Below are 19,240 nucleotides of genomic sequence, written 5' to 3' on the forward strand. Positions count from 1 at the left end.
ATTTTTATTTGATTCATGAAAAGTAATTCTTTTGAGTACAGATTTTCTACCATCTGTTTTCCTTTTAACTTATTGGTAGCTTCATTGTAGACCCTATGTCTGTTATGGGTTCTTTTTATTGCTCATCTTTGAATGATATCATTCATTCCTTGTAGACCAATTATTTATATGATCTTTTTTTGGATGGATGAGAGAGTTATTATATCCATGTTTTAGTTGAGGGGTCAGCAAACTGTAATTTTAATGTGGTCCATATCCTTGTTTTGTACAGTCTGTGAATGAGGAATGGATTTCATATTTATAATGAATTGGAAGGAAAAGGAGGAAGAGGGAGTTGTTGCAGACTGTATGTGGCCCACAAAGCATAAAATATTCATTATCTCATCCGTTGCAGAAAAAGTTTGCCAGTTCCTATTTCATGCTAGCAGTGGTTCTTATTATAAAACAAAATAATGTGTTAATGAGTTTGTTAGCCTTCATTTATTCCAGGAAATTGAGATTACCAGTGCAAAGGAGCTCTCATGAATCTCTCTACTCTAGCTTGCCTCAGAAACTGTCCACTTCCTTCAAATATGGCTCTGTGTGGTGTGTATGGATATGTCTGTGTATGATTTATCATTCACCTTTCTATTCTATACCCTGTTTTTAGAGACAATGATAGAATTGGTCAAGAAATATTTTGCTACCAGCACATATATAAATTTCATTTATGCAGGTGAAAGATTATTGATATTGCTTATAAGTATATGTCACTTTCCTTGGAAAAGAGTGCTCTGATGCCTTTCTCTGAATTCTGCAGCCAAGGATGTATTCTCAGGGATTGTTCTGACACTTCTTTTGTACTTTTTCTACATTTTTCAGCTTTCACTCATGTATTGTAATTTGACTTACAAATATTAAATCAAAGGTAGGCAATGGGTTTCTATTTCTTATTCTCGTAGTTGTTTTCATATGGTTGCTCCAAAGAAGAAGAGGAAAATATTTACCTTAGTACCACATTTTAAATAAAATCTCTACATTTTTATAAATATGCAAAACCTTTACTTTGGAATATGTTGTCAGAAAACTTTCAGGAATAAAGATAGTAAAGTGAAATAGTAAGGATGATAGGAATGCCAGTGTAAGTTGATATTACTGTGAATAAACAGTAATCGCTTATCAGACTGCCTCACAAATATCTAACCAGTACATAGTGCTATTGTTGCACACTTGGCAAATCCTTCAGAGCCCTATATGGTTGGTTGATTAAATTCCACTTAACGATTTCAGTGACCAGAAGGAAAACATAAGGAGTATGTGAATGACTTGTCAGAGTTTGAGACTTGTTCTGTAAACCAGCACGCCCTCGGTGCCTACACTGTGTAGCGTGCTATGCTGGGCGCCAGTTCACTCTGGACTTGTCATCAAGCAGATCATTGTGCCACCAAAGGCAAGAGGAAATGGTTTCAACTAGACATGTAATTGATATAAAATGAATTGCTTACTGTGCGAGTTTAAAAAGAAGAACACATACATGGAAAACTCTGTAATAGTAACCCGCTTTCATCTGCAGTTTTGTTTTCTTTGGTTTCTGTTAATAGCAATCATCTGTGATCTGAAAATATGAAAAGGAAAATTCCAGGAATAAACAATTCATAAGTTTTTAATTGTGTGTCATTCTGAGCAGTATGATCAAATTTTGTGCTGTCTTGCCCAGGATGTGGATAATTCCTATTTCTAGCATATCCTGCCTACTAGGCACTTAATAGATATCTCTGTTATCAGATTGACTTTAGTATTACAGTGCTTCTTCAAGGAGCCGTTATTTCACTTACTAATGTCCCCAAAGTGTACAAACATTGAAGCTGACTGCCTATCAATAGTTATTTTAAACACGAATGGATTAAATTCTCCAAAGTGCTTCCTTTAATTGAAAAGGTTAAAGTTCTCAACTTAATAAGGAAAGAAAAAAGTACTGTATGCTGAGGTTGCTATGATCTGTGGTAAGAATGAATCTTCTATCCATGGAATTAAAGAAAGGAAAAAAAAAATCATGCTAGTTGGGCTGTTTTGTGCCATAAACTGCAGAAGTTAGGGCCATAGTAAATAAGTGCTTTTTTAAGATGGAAAATGCATTGCATTTATACAGTAGGATATTTGAAGATAGAGGGAGAGAGGGAAACCATATTCACATTACTTTTGGTACAGTATACTCCTATACTTACCCTACTTTATTATTATTGTTTTTAATATCTTACTATGCCTAATTTATAAATTAAACTTTATCATAGTTGTATGTGTATATGAAAAAAAACATATATAGGATTTGATACTCTGCATGGCTTCAGGTATCTACTAGGGGTCTTGCAACATATCCCTACAGATAAGGGGGGACTGCTATATTGGAAGTAATGAGGACCTTGGGAGAAAATAAGATAGTGAAGTATCATGACCACTAACTTTTCTTCTAAGGCTCTTGGACACATAGGGTGAAAAATTAAGATAGCTAGATGACTCCATTCAAAAGTGTAAATGAGAAAAAGAATGAGATTAACTTCATGCTGGAAGTTTGTTTTACTTCTTCTTCACACACATTAACCTATGCAGAGAAGTTAAAATCCTTTAAATTTCAGATTGTGAATCTTGCTTGAAATCAATTGGACTTAGCTTAATTTTCAACATTTTGCAATTGCAACGTGTTTCCAATATAATTAAAAAGTGAGTTTGTTCTGCAGTGAACAATGGGATACATGTGTCTTTTTCAATTTTGGTTCTATATTCTGTCTCCCACCCTCATTTTCAGGAAGGACGTGAATTTATTTTTTTTAATTTGCATAGTAACATTTACTTCTTTTCTGCTCCATGAAGGAATATAATTAAAACAGTGAAAAGCATTGAGCTGATGGTTCATATTGCACTAATTCATGATGGTGTATTAGCATTCTGATTAAAATAAACTACCTAATGAAACTGGAGAAAGATTTCATTCTCACCCTTCTCATTATATGTATGGTGAGTTCTGCGATTCAGGCGATGTTGCAGCAGAGAGGCTATCGTAAGTGAATGCTGCTTAGAAAGCTATTCAACGGGAGTTTTTAAACAGCTGTTCCCAAGCTTCATTAAGACTCATTATGAGTTGTCATGTAATAGAGAACTTATATTTTTTGATGATCTCTGCATACCAGTAAAGATAAAAGTATGTCTTAAGGCAGAACTAAAAAGAACAGAAGTTGGTACATATTAAAAATAGATTACTAAAATGCCCTAGTTAGCTGGCACAGACCTTAAAAGCTCAGTACAATCATTCAGATTTAAAGGGAAAGATAAAAAGTGACTAAATTCACTGAGCTTTTAATACATCAACTGTTATATTTTAGGGGAAAAGCTCTATTCTTTTATATGAAAGCTACCTGGGGGCCCCAAAGATTGATCTGCACCTCTTATGATGGGAATTGAGAGAGCTGGCATGGTCACAGCTGAGAAGAGGCATTCTGATGGCTTTTCTAATTGCTACCTTGGTTTCAAGTGCAGGTAAGAGTAGTATCTTCCCTCCATGCATCACACTCAAGACACTTTTCTCATATCACACAAAGTGAAAGGTGATCTCAGTTCTTGGTTGAAGCATGAGAATCATTGATACATATATATCTGAATCCACAAGGACCTCCAGAATGAATATATACATAGAATGGACTCAGAAAAATGTATTTTGGGGAGCAGGAGATAAAGGGTGTTGGTTTGAAGTTTCAGAGCTGTTTTTGCAGAGCAAGCACACTTTTTTTTTTTTAAACTTACATTGTCAATAAAAGCAGTTAAAAATTTAAAGGGATGTCTTTATAGTTCATGAAAAGTAAGAAAACATTAAGTATACATATCAAATGTTAAAACTGTAAGGATTTGAGCATTATACAAGGGATAATGAAAATTAAAGATCATCGCTTCAGCTCCAAAACCATTGCCTAGAACTGCCATTCTCCCATCAAATGTAGCGCTTTCTCACAAGCACTGTCACCAGGAGCAATCCTGTCAGGGCCATCTGTGTATCCAAGGTCCCTAAAATATAACAGGGCCATCTGTGTGTCCAGGTCCCCATGGTTCAATGTCAACTGCAGCCCTCATTCTCATACTCAATTACGCTCATCCAGATCTCAATATCCCTTAGAAAAACCAAGAAAATGCCAAGCACTTGGCTTCCCTCTTGATTAGTTGTTTTCTTTTGAGAAAAAGGAGACAGTGTTTAGCAGGTACATGGCACCCTTGTCAGTAACAAACAGAAGGCCAGATTGCCATGAAGTTCAAGAATTGGAGCTGCTCAGAGAAAAACGTTGCTTCATGACAGAGCGCCAGACATGAAAGTAGTTTAGGGAGGGTGCTTTGGAAGCTAAGAAATGCAAGTTTATGTAAGTACAAATGCTGCGGAAAGCTGAGGATGAGGGTACCATCTAAGAAAGCTTGCAGAGGAAGAGTAAGAAAAAGCTAGATCTGTATACTCAGCATTGTAGGAAAAGTGTAATGTCTCTTTTACTCAAGATCAGTGTAAAAAGGGAGAAAGTTGGTGTTGGGTGGAGAAGAGCATGGCTCCCTGTTAAAGAGTAAGGTGAATAAACTGAGTGGGTAAATCAAGGCTATGGTTTTTCCAGTGGTCATGTATGGATGTGAGAGTTGGACTGTGAAAAAAGCTGAGCACCAAAAAATTGATGCTTTTGAACTGTAGTGTTGGAGAAGACTCTTGAGAGTCCCTTGGACTGCAGGGAGATCCAACCAGTCCATCCTAAAGGAGATCAGTCCTGAATGTTCATTGGAAGGACTGATGCTGAAACTGAAACTCCAATACTTTGGCTACCTCATGTGAAGAGTTGACTCATTGGAAAAGACCCTGATGCTGGGAGGGACTGGGGGCAGGAGGAGAAGGGGACAACAGAGGATGAGATGGCTGGATGGCATCTCCGACTCGATGGCCATGAGTTTGAGTAAACTCCGGGAGTTGGTGACGGACAGGGAGGCCTGGCGTGCTGTGATTCATGGGATCGCAGAGTCGGACACGACTGAGTGACTGAACTGAACTGAACTGAAGGAGAAAAGAAAAGAACTGAAATGTGCTTATATTATAACCATTTTGTTTCTGAAAAAATTTCCAAGGTAACTGATTATCTTTTTCAATTGTTGCAAACCAAATTACTGAAGAGCTTTATATTTGATAGTCTTTAAACTAACATCTTGATATTGCCAGTAGGTGTGTTAAATGTTGGAGGACACAGAAGAATTTAAGGAGCATTTATGAGCATTTGCCTATTTAATGCACTGAGGAGTTATCCAGGAAGTATAGCAGCTTCTTATTGGAAAGTTCTAATTACTGTTGAGACCACTCACAGATTAATTTGACATGGCAAGTGGCAATATTATTGTTTACCTAATCCTAGTGGTGGCTCAGAAGGTAAAGCGTCTGCCTACAATGTGAGAGAACTGGGTTCGATCCCTGGGTAGGGAAGATCCTCTGGAGAAGAAAATAGCAACCCACTCCAGTACTCTTGCCTGGAAAATCCCATGGATGGAGGAACCTGGTAGGTTATAGTTCGTGGGGTAGCAAGGAATCAGACAGGACTGAGTGACTAAACTTTCACTTTCACTTTCAATCCCAATGCAGCAAATCTAATGTTCTACCTCGCAATAGGCTTTCTTTTCTTTCTATTCTCTCCTCGCTACAGAACTTCGAATGGTATCTGCAGTTCCCAATCATGCTTTCAAATGGTTTATTTTACAACTCACTGAAGAAGGTAGGGCCAGAATTACAATTCTCATTTTATAGTTGAGGATACAGGTAAAGCGGGACTTCCCAGGTGGCTCAGTGGTAATGAATCTGTCTACCAGTGTGGGAGATGGGGGAGACGTAGGTTTGGTCCCTGGGTCGGGAAGATACCCTGGATGAGGAAATGGCAACCCACTCCAGTATTCTTACCTGGACAGAGGAGCCTGGGGGGCTGCAGTCCATGGGGTCACAAATTGTCAGACAGAACTGAGTGAATGAGCATGCCACAGCACGGGTCAAGGAGGCTGTGGAAACTGACCAGGCTATGCAGCTAGTTAGCAGTTGACCTTGAACTTCCACACAGGTGTTCTGAATCTAATCTTGAAAGCAAGTCCTTTCTGGGAGAACACACTGCCACACACCTAATTTTAAAAGAGGAGATTCCTGAGGAAAAAATGATCTGTTTTTGGTCAATCCATTTTCTAGGATTCCTGGGGAGATTTTTGAGATCAAGTCTAGAATGACAATGATTAATTCTTGCTAACTGAGCAGACATATTTTGGAAGCTACTGCAGCTGTTGTTATTTTTTTGTAGTTGTATTTTATTTTTTCAATATTTTTATTACAAAGAAATTGCCTCTTAAATATACAGTGCTTTTAATAGTAATGAAATATCTGTATGGCTAGCTCAATATGTGAAAGGATGATAGGCAATTTAACTTGGCTGTGTAGGCTCTGGTTGTATCTTGTAATGGATAGTATCACCTTAGTTTTATGTCACATTTCTCAACATTGCTGAGGTTTTAACAAACTGTGCATGGCTATGTGAACAACCTGTTCTCCCCATGAAAGATGGCAAACATGCTGTGATGAAAATACTGTGCAATCATTTTTCAGAATGGATCCTCTCTATTCTGGATACAGCTACTAAAATAAGAATGGAACAAAACAGACAGGGATTTGTTAAAGTAAAATAGGACTCAGATGCCAAGAGGTCATAGTCTTTCGTTGCATATTCTTGTAAGCTTATTCCTCAAGGTTGACATGCAGGATTTTTGTTCCTTGAATAAGTAGCAGTTAAAATAACTTGTCTTTCTTATATATCATGCCTGTGTTTCTTTATTGTATTTCTGATGTAATTCAGACTTCCATTTTGATAATTCTTGAGTTCAAAAGGAGATGGGATTCACATAAATATCACTTAAATATAGTCCGTCATGGGCTATTCACTGGAATAGGTTTTATGACCTCCCTGTATTATTTGACTCACCATGAAAGGTACAGTTTGTTCTCTGTATTTTCAATTTAGTGTATCCTGAGTATTACATGGTGTGTTAATTTGAAATATGAGTACGATAGGGTATGGCAGGAACCACAGTATTTAATGTGAATAAATTGGAGTCTTAGGCCCATGAGTCAGACCAGTCTTTGCCAAGATGTATTCAGCAGAACATAAATCTTATAGTATGAAGAGAGTGGGTAGGGATGAGAAGGAGGAAGGATATTTGAGAAATGTTATATGCCTCTCTTTGGAATTAGTAATTCCATTAGCATATTAATGGCCTTGAGAATTCCTACAGTGGATAATTTTATTTAACTTTGTTTAATTCAGTGTTTCTCAAATTTATTTGTCAGTCGTAAATATTTCATTGGCTTTTTATTATACGCCAAGGTTTCTTGAAGAAAAACATGTAAAAATCCTTGCCCCTATGGAGCTCACATTCAAGTGGGAGACACAGACAGTAACCAATAAACATGTAAAGTGAAAAGTGACAAACATGCCAAGTGCTATGGAGATCAGAAGGGAGAGGGAGGGGATGAAGGGAGTGATGGTCAAAGTGAAAAAGCTGGACATTTATTTGACTAGAGAATCTGTGTTGTAAACGAGTAATACTTCTTAAGGACTCAAGAACTAGAGTCTATAGAAAACACTCTGAACCAGAGTTGGATCCTCTGTCGGGACCTTGGACAGCTCACTTTCTAGCTACATGTTTCCTATTTCTTTATATAACATGATTTCTTTAAAAAGTACCCTATACCCCAAATGTATTTTTCTGAATTTGTCTGACAATAGCTGTGATTTGTGAGCTTATGCTGATACAGTACTTAAACCTTTAATATAAGCTTTGTCCTTTGAGGGAATAAAATAGATGACCAAAAATCAGATTAATAGCCACTAGATGTCGGTGTTATCATTGGGTAACAGACATGATCTTAAATCTCCTTAGCAGGCATGGTTGACCTAGATAATTTACTGCATAAGTAGATATTAAAAAAAATACCTTCCAAGTTTTATTATAATCTAGCTGCATAACTTTTTTCAAGCAGTTCCTAGATGATAAAGACATATAATTTGGAACAAGATTTAAAGAAAACATAAGAATGTTGGCATATACCTATTGATCAAACTGAACAATTAATTGAGACACACTTTGTTTACATTTCCTCAATGAAACCTTTACTGAGCAATTATTATGTGTCAGGTTCTCAACTAGGCACCAAGAAGGATAAAATTGATAATCTAATGTTCCTCAAAGCAAGAATAGTTAACAATATTCTGTCAATTGTATTGGTTAATATACAAGGTTAATACATTTATGAAAGCAGAGAAAGAAGGATGAAGACAGAGTGGCGTAACTAGCTTTATAGACAATTCAGTGACAATAAGAAGGATTGATTTTCAAGGGGACAAGTCTGGGCTCATGAAGACCTTAGGAGACTTAGCTGGCAAATATTTATACTGATTTATTTCTTTTTTTTTATACTGACTTATTTCAAAGACAAATTAGAAATCATAGGGTAGTAGCTCCATGAATATCCGTCATCAACTCTGCAAATCTACTTGCATCTTGACTATTCTTCTTTACTCTCCTTCTGTGACATGATACTTCTTTCTCTATGTAAGGCTAACATGCCTATCTGTCCTCCAGGCCTCCATCAGGGGACTTTGTGGTACTGAACATCCTTCACCTTCACTATCTTCCTCTGTCTCAAGTTCCTTCCATTCAGGATTTACATATGCTCTGTTATCACCAATCCTAAAAAATAAAACAAAACAAGCTAATCAACCCTCCAATCCATGAACATTCACTGTTCACATGAAATTCTTGCAATTGTCACCTAAAGGAATTGACTACACTTCCCATTCACTCACTCGTCAACCATCACTCCTCTGCCCACACAAACTGCTCCCACCACTGGTTACCAAAGACCTCCACATCTCCAAGGTCAGTGGATGCATCTGTCCTTTACTTTGTTTGATGGTTTCAGAGCATCTGCCAACCCCTCACTATCATTTTTCACAACACCACATTTTCCTGGTTTGTCTCTCTAGTTATTAGCACTGCTTGCCAGATACTTCATTGCCTTTTTTTTTTCCCCTCTCAGATACTAATTCGGTTTAGGTTCTCCACCACTCCAACCCCCATTCTAACCCTCTGCACTTCATCCACAGGTCATGCTTATCTGCTTTCATGGCTAGCTATTTTACTTATATGCCAAATACTCTCAAATCTTTGCTTTCAGCCCCGTTTTCCCTCATTTCTCTCCTAGTGTCTTCAGATCCCACGTATTAAAAATTAGCATCATTTTCTTTTAAAACTTGCTTCTTAATGAATTCTAATTTTCCTGTTGTTCAATTTAGAAAGTGTGTCATCACTTTTGGTTTTTCCTTCTTCTTCTATGACTACATTCAATAGATGCACATACACTTAAACTTATCTTTTGGGTGCTACTATGTGCCAAATGCTCTGAATATCATGGCCAACAAGACATGCAGATCCCTGACTTCATTGAGCTTACAGCTGAGTGGAAGAAGCAGAGAATAAATATGACAGTAAGTCATAGTTAACAAGTTGTGATAGATATTTTGAAAAGACATCTGTGAATAAAAGTATTGTGTCTAACATTAAACAAGGTATTTAAAGCTGAGATCTCAAGGATAGTAATAAATCAGTTATTAAAATTGGGAAAATATTGTTTCTGACAGAGATGAAAAACATGTGTGAAGACATTGAGGTAGAAAAGTATTTGTCAGAAGGCCAATATAAAATCTTAAACCTGTCTCTATCTGTCTCTGTTTAAACCTCTAACTGCTTAATATGGTTAGTGAAGCCCTTTAGGGTTGTGCGCCTGATTTGTCCTAGCCCCACTTCTTGCTCTGGCCCTTCAGTCTATTTGTCTATATTACATGGGGTTTGTTTGATTCTTTCAATAAGCTAAGCTCTCTCTAACTTCACACCCTCTGGCAAAATTTTCCCTTTGCTGCTGGGCTTCTCATTAGCATCTCTCCTTTATTTGGCTGGTTGAGACTCATTCTTTAGGTCTTCTCAGGGGCTGGTCTTGCTTGATTGGCAGTTCCACCCCATCTCCTAGTAGGAGACTATTTCATAGAAGCCCCTTTGCTCCTCTTTCATAACTAGTTTTGCTCTGTGCTGTGCTTACTTGCTCAGTCATGTCCAGCTCTTTGCCACCGCGTGGACTGTAGTCTTCCAGGCTCCTCTGTTCATGGGGATTCTCCAGGCAAGAATACTGGAGTATGTTGCCATGACCTCCTCCAGGGGATCTCCCCAACCGATGGATCAACCCAGGTCTCCCACAATGCAGGTGGATTCTTTACCATCTGAGCCATCAGAGAAGCCTAGCTTTGCTCTAGTTTAGTGTTAATCTTCTATGCCAAACTATATGCTCAATGAGGACAGGGACTTGGTATTTTTTTTAACCACTTATCTTCAATGCCTAGTACTATACATCCATTTTATAAGCACTGAATAAAACATTTGCTGCATGAATGAATGAGTAAAATGAATGGAGGAAAGGATATTTAAAGAGAGGCAGATGTAGGGGTCAGATGATCACCCACAGATACTACCCTTATTGATGGACAAGTTCATGCAGGAAAGATTCATGAATCAGTTTGAGAAATTGTGGATTTTAGTTTAGGAATCACAATCTTCATGTGTAATAGTCTCATAAGAAAAAAAAAGAACTCATTTGACTAAAAAGCCTCTTGATGAAAGTGAAAGAGGAGAGTGAAAAAGTTGGCTTAAAGCTCAACATTCAGAAAACTAAGATCATGGCATCTGGTCCCATCACCTCATGGGAAATAGATGGGGATACAGTGGAAACAGTGTCAGACTTTATTTTTTTGGGCTCCAAAATCACTGCAGGTGGTGACTGCAGCCATGAAATTAAAAGACGCTTACTCCTTGGAAGGAAAGTTATGACCAACCTAGATAGCGTATTAAAAAGCAGAGACATTACTTTGCCAACAAAGGTCTGTCTGGTCAAGGCTATGGTTTTTCCAGCGGTCATGTATGGATGTGACACTTGGACTATAAAGAAAGCTGAGTGCCGAAAAATTGATACTTTTGAACTGTGATGTTGGAGAAGACTCTTGAGAGTCCCTTGGACTGCAAGGAGATCCAACCAGTCTATCCTAAAGGAGATCAATCCTGGGTGTTCATTGGAAGGACTGATGCTGAAGCTGAAACTCCAATACTTTGGCCACCTCATGCGAAGAGTTGACTTATTGGAAAAGACCCTGATGCTGGGAGGGATTGGGGACAGGAGGAGAAGGGGACGACAGAGGATGAGATGGCTGGATGGCATCACCGACTCGATGGACATGAGTCTGAGTAAACTCTGGGAGTTGGTGATGGACAGGGAGGCCTGGTGTGCTGCAGTTCATGGAGTCACAAAGAGTAGAACACAACTGAGCGACTGAACTTGACTTCCACATCTTTCCTCATCCCCTGTTTCATTTCTACTGCTCTTCTTGGAGAAAAACTCCTCAAAATAGCTATCATAATTTTCCCCACTTCTGTTGTTCATTTATCTCATTTCAATGAGGCTTTTGTCTCAAGCACTCAACAGCACCTGCTCTTATCACTGTCTCTAATAGTCTGTTTTTTTCAAACCCAGTACCCCATCCATCTTACTTAGGAGCACTGATACTGTTCATCCTTCTTTCTTCCTGGAAACACTTTCTTCTTTGATCTCTCTATTTTCTTTAAGCCACACTGTTCTTCACCCTTTTGCTAGATTTACCTCTACTTCCCAAACATTAATAAAGCAGAAGTAGATGTCTTTCTGGAACTCTCTTGCCTATTTAGTGATCCAGTGGATGTTGGCAATTTGATCTCTGGTTCCTCTGCCTTTTCTAAGTCTGGTTTGAACATCTGGAAGTTCATGACTCACTTACTATGGAAACCTTGCTTGGAGAATTTTGAGTATTTCTTTGCTAGGGTGTGAGATTAGTGCAATTGTGCAGTAGTCTGAACATTCTTTGGCATTGCCTTTTTTTGAGATTGGAATGAAAACTGACCTTTTCCAGTCCTGTATCCACTGCTGAGTTTTCCAAATTTGCTGGCATATTGAGCACAGCACTTTAACAGCATCATTCTACTTCTGCTTTATTGACTAGGCCAAAGCCTTTGACTATGCAGATCACAACAAACTGTGGAAAATTTTTAAAGAGATGGGAATACCAGACCATGTTACCTGCTTCCAGATATATCTGTATGTAGGTCAGGAAGCAAGAGTTAGAGCTGGACATGGAACAACAGACTGGTTCCAAACTGGGAAAGGTGTATGTCAAGTATGTCAAGGCTGTATATTGTCACCCTGCTTATTTAACTTCTATGCAGAGTACATCACGTGAAATGCTGGACTGGATGAAGCACAAGTTGGAATCAAAATTGCCGGGAGAGATATCAATAACCTCATATATGCAGGTGACACCACCCTTATGGCAGAAAGTGAAGAAGAACTAAAGATCCTGTTGATGAAAGTGAAAGAGGAGAGTGTAAAAGTTGGCTTAAAATTCAACATTCAGAAAAGTAAGATCATGGCATCCAGTCCCATCAGTATATGGCAAATAGATGGGGAAGCAATGAAAACAGTTTATGAGAGGCTTTATTTTTTTGGGGGGGAGGGGGGCTCCCAAATCACTGCAGATGGTGACTACAGTCATGAAATTAAATGACACTTGCTTCTTGGAAGAAAACCTATGACCAACCCAGACAGCTTTACTGTTTGAGACATTACTTTACCAACAAAGGTCCATCTGGTCAAAGCTATGGTTTTGCCAGTAGTCAAGTATAAGAGTTGGACTTTAAAGAAAGCTGAGCACCAAAGAATTGATGCTTTTGAACTGTGGTGTTGGAGAAGACTCTTGAGAGTCCCTTGGACTGCAGGGAGATCCAACCAGTCTATCCTAAAGGGCATCAGTCCTGAATATTCATTGGAAGTACTGTTGCTAAAGCTGAAGCTCTAATACTTTGGCCACCTGATGTGAAGAACTGACTCAGTGGAAAAGACTCTGATGCTGGGAAAGATTGAAGGCAGGAGGAGAAGGGGATGGCAGAGGATGAGATGGCTGGATGGCATCACTGACTTGATGGACATGAGTTTGAGCTAGCTCTGGGTATTGGTGATGGGCAGGGAAACCTGGCATGCTGCAGTCCATGGGGTCACAAAGTGTCAAACATGACTGCATGACTGAACTGAATCCAAACACTAAATATTGAGGGACTCAGACTCTGTTGGAGAAGGAAATGGCAACCCACTCCAGTGTTCTTGCCTGGAGAATCCCAGGGATGGGGTCGCACAGAGTCGAACACGACTGAAGTGACTTAGCAGTAGCCGCAGCAGTAGCAGAAACTCTGTCCTCAACTCTTCTCTGCCTATGTGTTTTACCCATTGCTCCAAATGCTTTACAAAGCATCTATTCCCTGGTGAGTTCCAGTTTGACATGAGTATCCCAGGTCTCAGTTATGAGCCTCAGATTCACCTATTCAATTTTCAACTTTATGTCTGCACTTAGATGCTAATTAGACATCTCAAATGTTACACAGCAAACAGACTTTCGAATTTCCTCTGAAATCTGCTCCTCCAGAAGTCTTTCTTATTTCAGTAAATACAATTCTTTCTGCCAGTTGCCTGATTCAAACATCCTAAATTCCTGATTCTTCTCTTGCTGTCACATCCCACATTCTATATCCCACATTCTATCTATCCCAGTCCTAAATGCTCTGATTGTGAAATATGTCTCCTTACCACACCCCCGCCCAATGACAAAGTAGGCTAACCAGTCCGTTGATTCTATCCATGTCCCATAAAACCTATTTCTGTGCAGTAACCAGAGTTATTTTTTTGTATTACCTCTGTTTACAAAATCCTCCAATGGCATTTCATCTCACTCTGCCCTTTCCCTGGCTTTCAAGTCCTTACGTGATCTGTCCCCAGTCCTGCCTTTCTGAGTTTATCTCATTCTGTTTTCCTCCTTGGCAAAATGTATTCTCACCACACTGACTTCTTTGCTTTCTTTCAATACTTCAGGACAGCCCCCACTCTAGACCCTCTGCATGGTCTGCTCTTTTTCTGGGGACACTCTCTCTGTCCCTGTGTTTAATATGGCTCACTCCTTCCTCTAAGTTCTGTTCAAATGTTACTTTATCTGAGAGTCTTTCTATTAGCACCTCATCAAAAATAGAATCTTTCCTCACTTTCTGTCCTACCGACCTTAACATCATAATACTTAACCATATTTGACTCTTGATGCATTTCTTTATTTCAGATAGTATGCACGTAATGGGCACATAAATGAATTCAATCAGAATTCTAACTAGATTTTAGACTTATGGTTCAGATTGACAGCCTATTCTGTTTCCTTCTACATGATTCAAGCAAGGCAAAGAACTGGGGGCTTTTTTTTTTTTTTTTTTTTTTAATAATATGTGTCTTGTTCTTTAGATGGCAGGTCAATTCCTAAGAATAATTGATTATATGATAGGATTATATGGTTCCTCTTTTTGCTAAAAATTTATACTCCTTTCTCCATGTCTGTTCTTGTGCTCATACCTTGCTGCTAAGTCACTTCAGTCGTGTCCGACTCTGTGCGACCCCATAGACGGCAGCCCACCAGGTTTTGCCATCCCCGGGATTCTCCAGGCAAAACCCTGGAGTGGGTTGCCATTTCCTTCTCCAAAGCATGAAAGTGAAAAGTGAAAGTGAAGTTGCTCAGTCGTGTCTGACTCTTCACGACCCCATGGACTGCAGCCTACCAGGCTCCTCTGTCAATGGGATTCTCCAGGCGAGAGTACTGAAGTGGGGTGTCATCGTCTTCTCTGGCTCTTACCTTAGGTTACCCTGATTATTCACATTTTTTTAACCTGATGGATTCATTCCTCTTATTCTTTCAGCTTAGGGCTCCTTTAAAGTTTATTTGCATAAAGAAAGAGCAGTAGCACTATCAGTAACTTAGTCTTCTAAGCCAGTCTGATTCTTTTAGAAAAATTCTAAAAGAGTTTACCTCACTTTTTAACCTCATAACATTTTCAAAACAACATAACATAGCAAAAATAATTTGTAAAGAGTTATGCAGTAATTTCCCAACACCTCTCAACACCATGTGCCAGCTGGTGCTCTCAGGGTGAATGGCTGGGTAATGGCTCAGTTCCCAGGGAGAAGGAAATGAATATCTAAGCAAGTTTTTTGTTTTGTTTTTCAGTGCAATTAAATTCCCTAAGGCAGACACTTTGTTTTATTCTAGGCTTTTCCCGCACCCACCCCCTCCCCCCGGGGCCTAGCATTGTGCCTTGCATTTTGTGGATATGCTAAAAATAAATCTGAAGAAATGAGTTAAAATTAGCAACAGGAGTTCGTGTAAATAGACAAGCAAGGTTGTTTTCTGGAAGGAGTCTTCAATATGATGTGTGAGATATGTGTTTTAAACCTTGGTCAGGATAAGTAAACCACAGCATTTGTTCACTCACATATAAAATGGGGATAATGATACCTCACAGGAGTTGTGAAGAGTGAGTGAAATAAAATGAAATTTGTGACACATATTGGACACTAGATGAAAGTTAAATTTTTTTATTCATCCCCCATCAACCCCCCTTCTTATTCTTCGATTCATTACCAAAATTTGGCCCTTTGTAAATAAATAATCTTGGGCAAATCCTTTGGCACTTTTGTTCCAAAGAATCATAATATCTGAATGTTTCTTTGAGAATCAAATGAGGTTATGCACAGTAAAATTCTTAAGCCTAATAGACATTTTTGAGCTTACATAATAATTGCTATTATTCGGCAAAATTTCCATTATTATATAAATAACAGTATGGTATAGTATTTGTTGATCATTCTGTATTCACTATGCTCCAGATTCCTTGAGGAGATCTCCATATTTTGGCATATTCCCAAACTTTCCAGTCTTTGCAAACTACTCTTTCCTTACATCCTCACCTATTCCCTCAAGAACCCTTTTCTTCCTTGTCAAGGAAGAAGAGGAGCAGCTGTGATCTGAGTAAAGTAAAATAAGAAATCTCAAGAATACTTACTCATGTAATAATACTAAGGAGTAGATTATTGGGAAGGATGTGATTAAAGATGGAACTGAACAGGACTAATTGTTTTCTTGGGCCATTTTTTCTTTGGTTACTTGATAGTTTCCTGATCTTAACACTACTGACATTTTAGGTTGGATAATTTTTTGTTGGGATTGCAGGTTGTATTTTGCATTATAGGATCTTTAGCTGCATCCCTGACCTCTAACCATTAGAGGCTCATGGTACCCCCAAGTTATAACAACAAAAAATGTCTTTAGATACTGCCAAATATTCCCTAGTTGGATTGGGATAGTGGTGGTAGGAGATACCTCCTGAATGAGAACACTGATTTACTGCGGCAACCGGATAGGTTAAAGAAAGTTTCCCAATAAAAGATTTCCTACCAGCCTCAGAAGAAAGCATAATTTAGGCTGGATTCTAGGGTAACATGGGCTTCCCAGGTGGCTCAGCAATAAAGAATCCTCCTGTCAATGCAAGAGACATGGTTCAATCCCTGGGTGGGGAAGATCCCCGGGGAATGGCAACCCACTTCAGTATTCTTGCCTGGGAAATCCCCTGAATAGAGGAGCCTAGTGGGCTACAGTCCATGTGTTTCAAGGAATCAGATGCTACTAAGCGTGCACGTGAGCATGCATGCATGCATGCATGCACATGTGCAAACACACACACACACACACACAGTAGGGGAACATAAGTAACGAGGGGTCTATCTGATATAGTCATTTTCTCTCATGTCCTCTTGCTTTGGGGCATTAAATTCAATACACGCTTATGGCTGGGTGACTTTGATTCCAGTTTCCTGAAACTGACAGTCTACAGTTGATATTTCTGTTATAATTATTAATAATACTCACTTTTATTCATGTTCTTGTTTAAACATTAAGTTATTTTTGGTGGCCCAGACAGTGAAGAGTCTCCTGCAATGCAGGAGGCATGGATTACATCACTTGATCAGAAAGATCCTCTGGAGAAGGGAATGGCTACCTACTCCAGTATTCTTGGCTGGAGAATTCCATGGACAGAGGAGTTTGGCAGGCTACAGTCCATGGGGTTGCAGAATCGGAAAGAACTGAGTGACTAACATGCTTTATTAATATATGGTCACTTAAATGTGAGTAAATCCCTTAAATTATACAGTGGATATGACAGATTCAAGGGATTAGATCTGATACATAGAGTGCCTGAAGAAATATGGATGGAGATTTGTAATGTTGTACAGGAGGCAGTGATCAAAACCATCCCCAAGAAGAAGAAATGCAAAAAGCCTGAGGAGGCCTTACAAATAACTGAGAAAAGAAGAGAAGCAAAAGGCAAAGGAGAAAAAGAAAGATATAGCCATCTGAATGCAGAGTTCCAAAGAATAGCAAGGAGAGATAAGAAAGCCTTCCTAAGAAATCAATGCAAAGAAATAAATGAAAACAAAAGAATGGGAAAGACTGGCTGATTCATGTGAATGTATGGCAAAACCACTACAATATTATAAAGTATTAGCCTCCAGTTAAAACAAATAAAAAAAAGAAAATTAGAGATACCAAGGTAATATTTCATGCAATTTGGGCACAATAAAGGACAAAAACAGTATGGACCTAGCAGAAGCTGAAGATATTAAGAAGTTCAGTTCAGTTCAGTCACTCAGTCTTGTCTGACTCTTTGCGACCCCATGAAATGCAGCACACCAGGCCTCCCTGTCCATCACCAACTCCCGGAGTTTACTCAAACTCATGCCCATCGAGTCAGTGATGCCATCCAGCTATCTCATCCTCATCCATTGTCCCTTTCTCCTCCTGCCCCCAGTCCCTCCCAGCATCAGGGTCTTTTCCAATGAGTCAACTCTTTGCATGAGGTGGCCAAAGTACTGGAGTTTTCAGCTTCAGCATCAGTCCTTCCAATGAACACCCAGGATTGATCTCCTTTAGGATGGACTGGTTGGATCTCCTTGCAGTCCAAGGGACTCTCAAGGGTCTTCTCCAACATCACAGTTCAAAAGTATCAATTTTTCAGCGCTCAGCTTTCTTCACAGTCCAACTCTTACATCCATACATGACTACTGGAAAAACCAGAGCCTTGACCAGACTTTGGTGGCAAAGTTATGTCTCTGCTTTTTAATATGCTGTCTATGTTGGTCATAACTTTCCTTCCAAGGAGTAAGCGTCTTTTAATTTCATGGCTGCAATCACCATCTGTAGTGATTTTGGAGCCAAAAAAAAAAAAAGTCTGACACTGTTTCCACTGTCTCCTCATCTGTTTCCCATGAGGTGATGGGACCAGATGCCATGATCTTAGTTTTCTGAATGTTGAGCTTTAAGCCAACTTTTTCACTCTCCTCTTTCACTTTCATCAAGAGGCTCTTTAGTTTCTCTTCACTCTCTGCCATAAGGGTGGTGTCATCTGCATATCTGAGGCTATTGATATTTCTCCCGGCAATCTTGACACCAGCTTGTGCGTCTTCCAGTCCAGCATTTCTCATGATGTACTCTGCATAGAAGTTAAATAAGCAGGGTGACAGTATACAGCCTCGACATCCTCCTTTTCCTATTTGAAACCAGTCTGTTGTTCCATGTCCAGTTCTAACTATTGCTTCCTGACCTGCATACAGGTTTCTCAAGAGGCAGGTTAGGTGGTCTGGTATTCCCATCTCTTTCAGAATTTTCCACAGTTTATTGTGATCCACACAGTCAAAGGTTTGGCATAGTCAGTAAAGCAGAAATAGATGTTTTTCTGCAACTCTCTTGCTTTTTCGATGATCCAGTGGATATTGGCAATTTGATCTCTGGTTCCTCTGCCTTTCTAAAACCAGCTTGAACATCTGGAAGTTCTCGGTTCACGTATTGCTGAAGCCTGGCTTGGAGAATTTTGAGCATTACCTTACTAGCGTGAGAGATGAGTGCAATTGTGCGGTAGTTTGAGAAGAGGTGGCAAGAATACATAGAAGAACCATACAAAAAAGTATTCATGATGGAGATAACCATGATGGTGTGATCACTCATCTAGGGCCAGACATCTTGGAGTGTGAAGACAAGTGGGCCTTAGGAAGCATCACTATGAACAAAGCTAGTGGAGGTGATGGAATTCCTGTTCAACTGTTTTCAAATCCTAAAAGCTGATGTGGTGACAGTGCTGCACTCAATATGCCAACAAATTTGGAAAACTCAACGGTGGC

The sequence above is a fragment of the Muntiacus reevesi genome, chromosome 13 (assembly GCF_963930625.1).
Source record: "Muntiacus reevesi chromosome 13, mMunRee1.1, whole genome shotgun sequence".
Classification (NCBI taxonomy): Eukaryota; Metazoa; Chordata; class Mammalia; order Artiodactyla; family Cervidae; genus Muntiacus; species Muntiacus reevesi.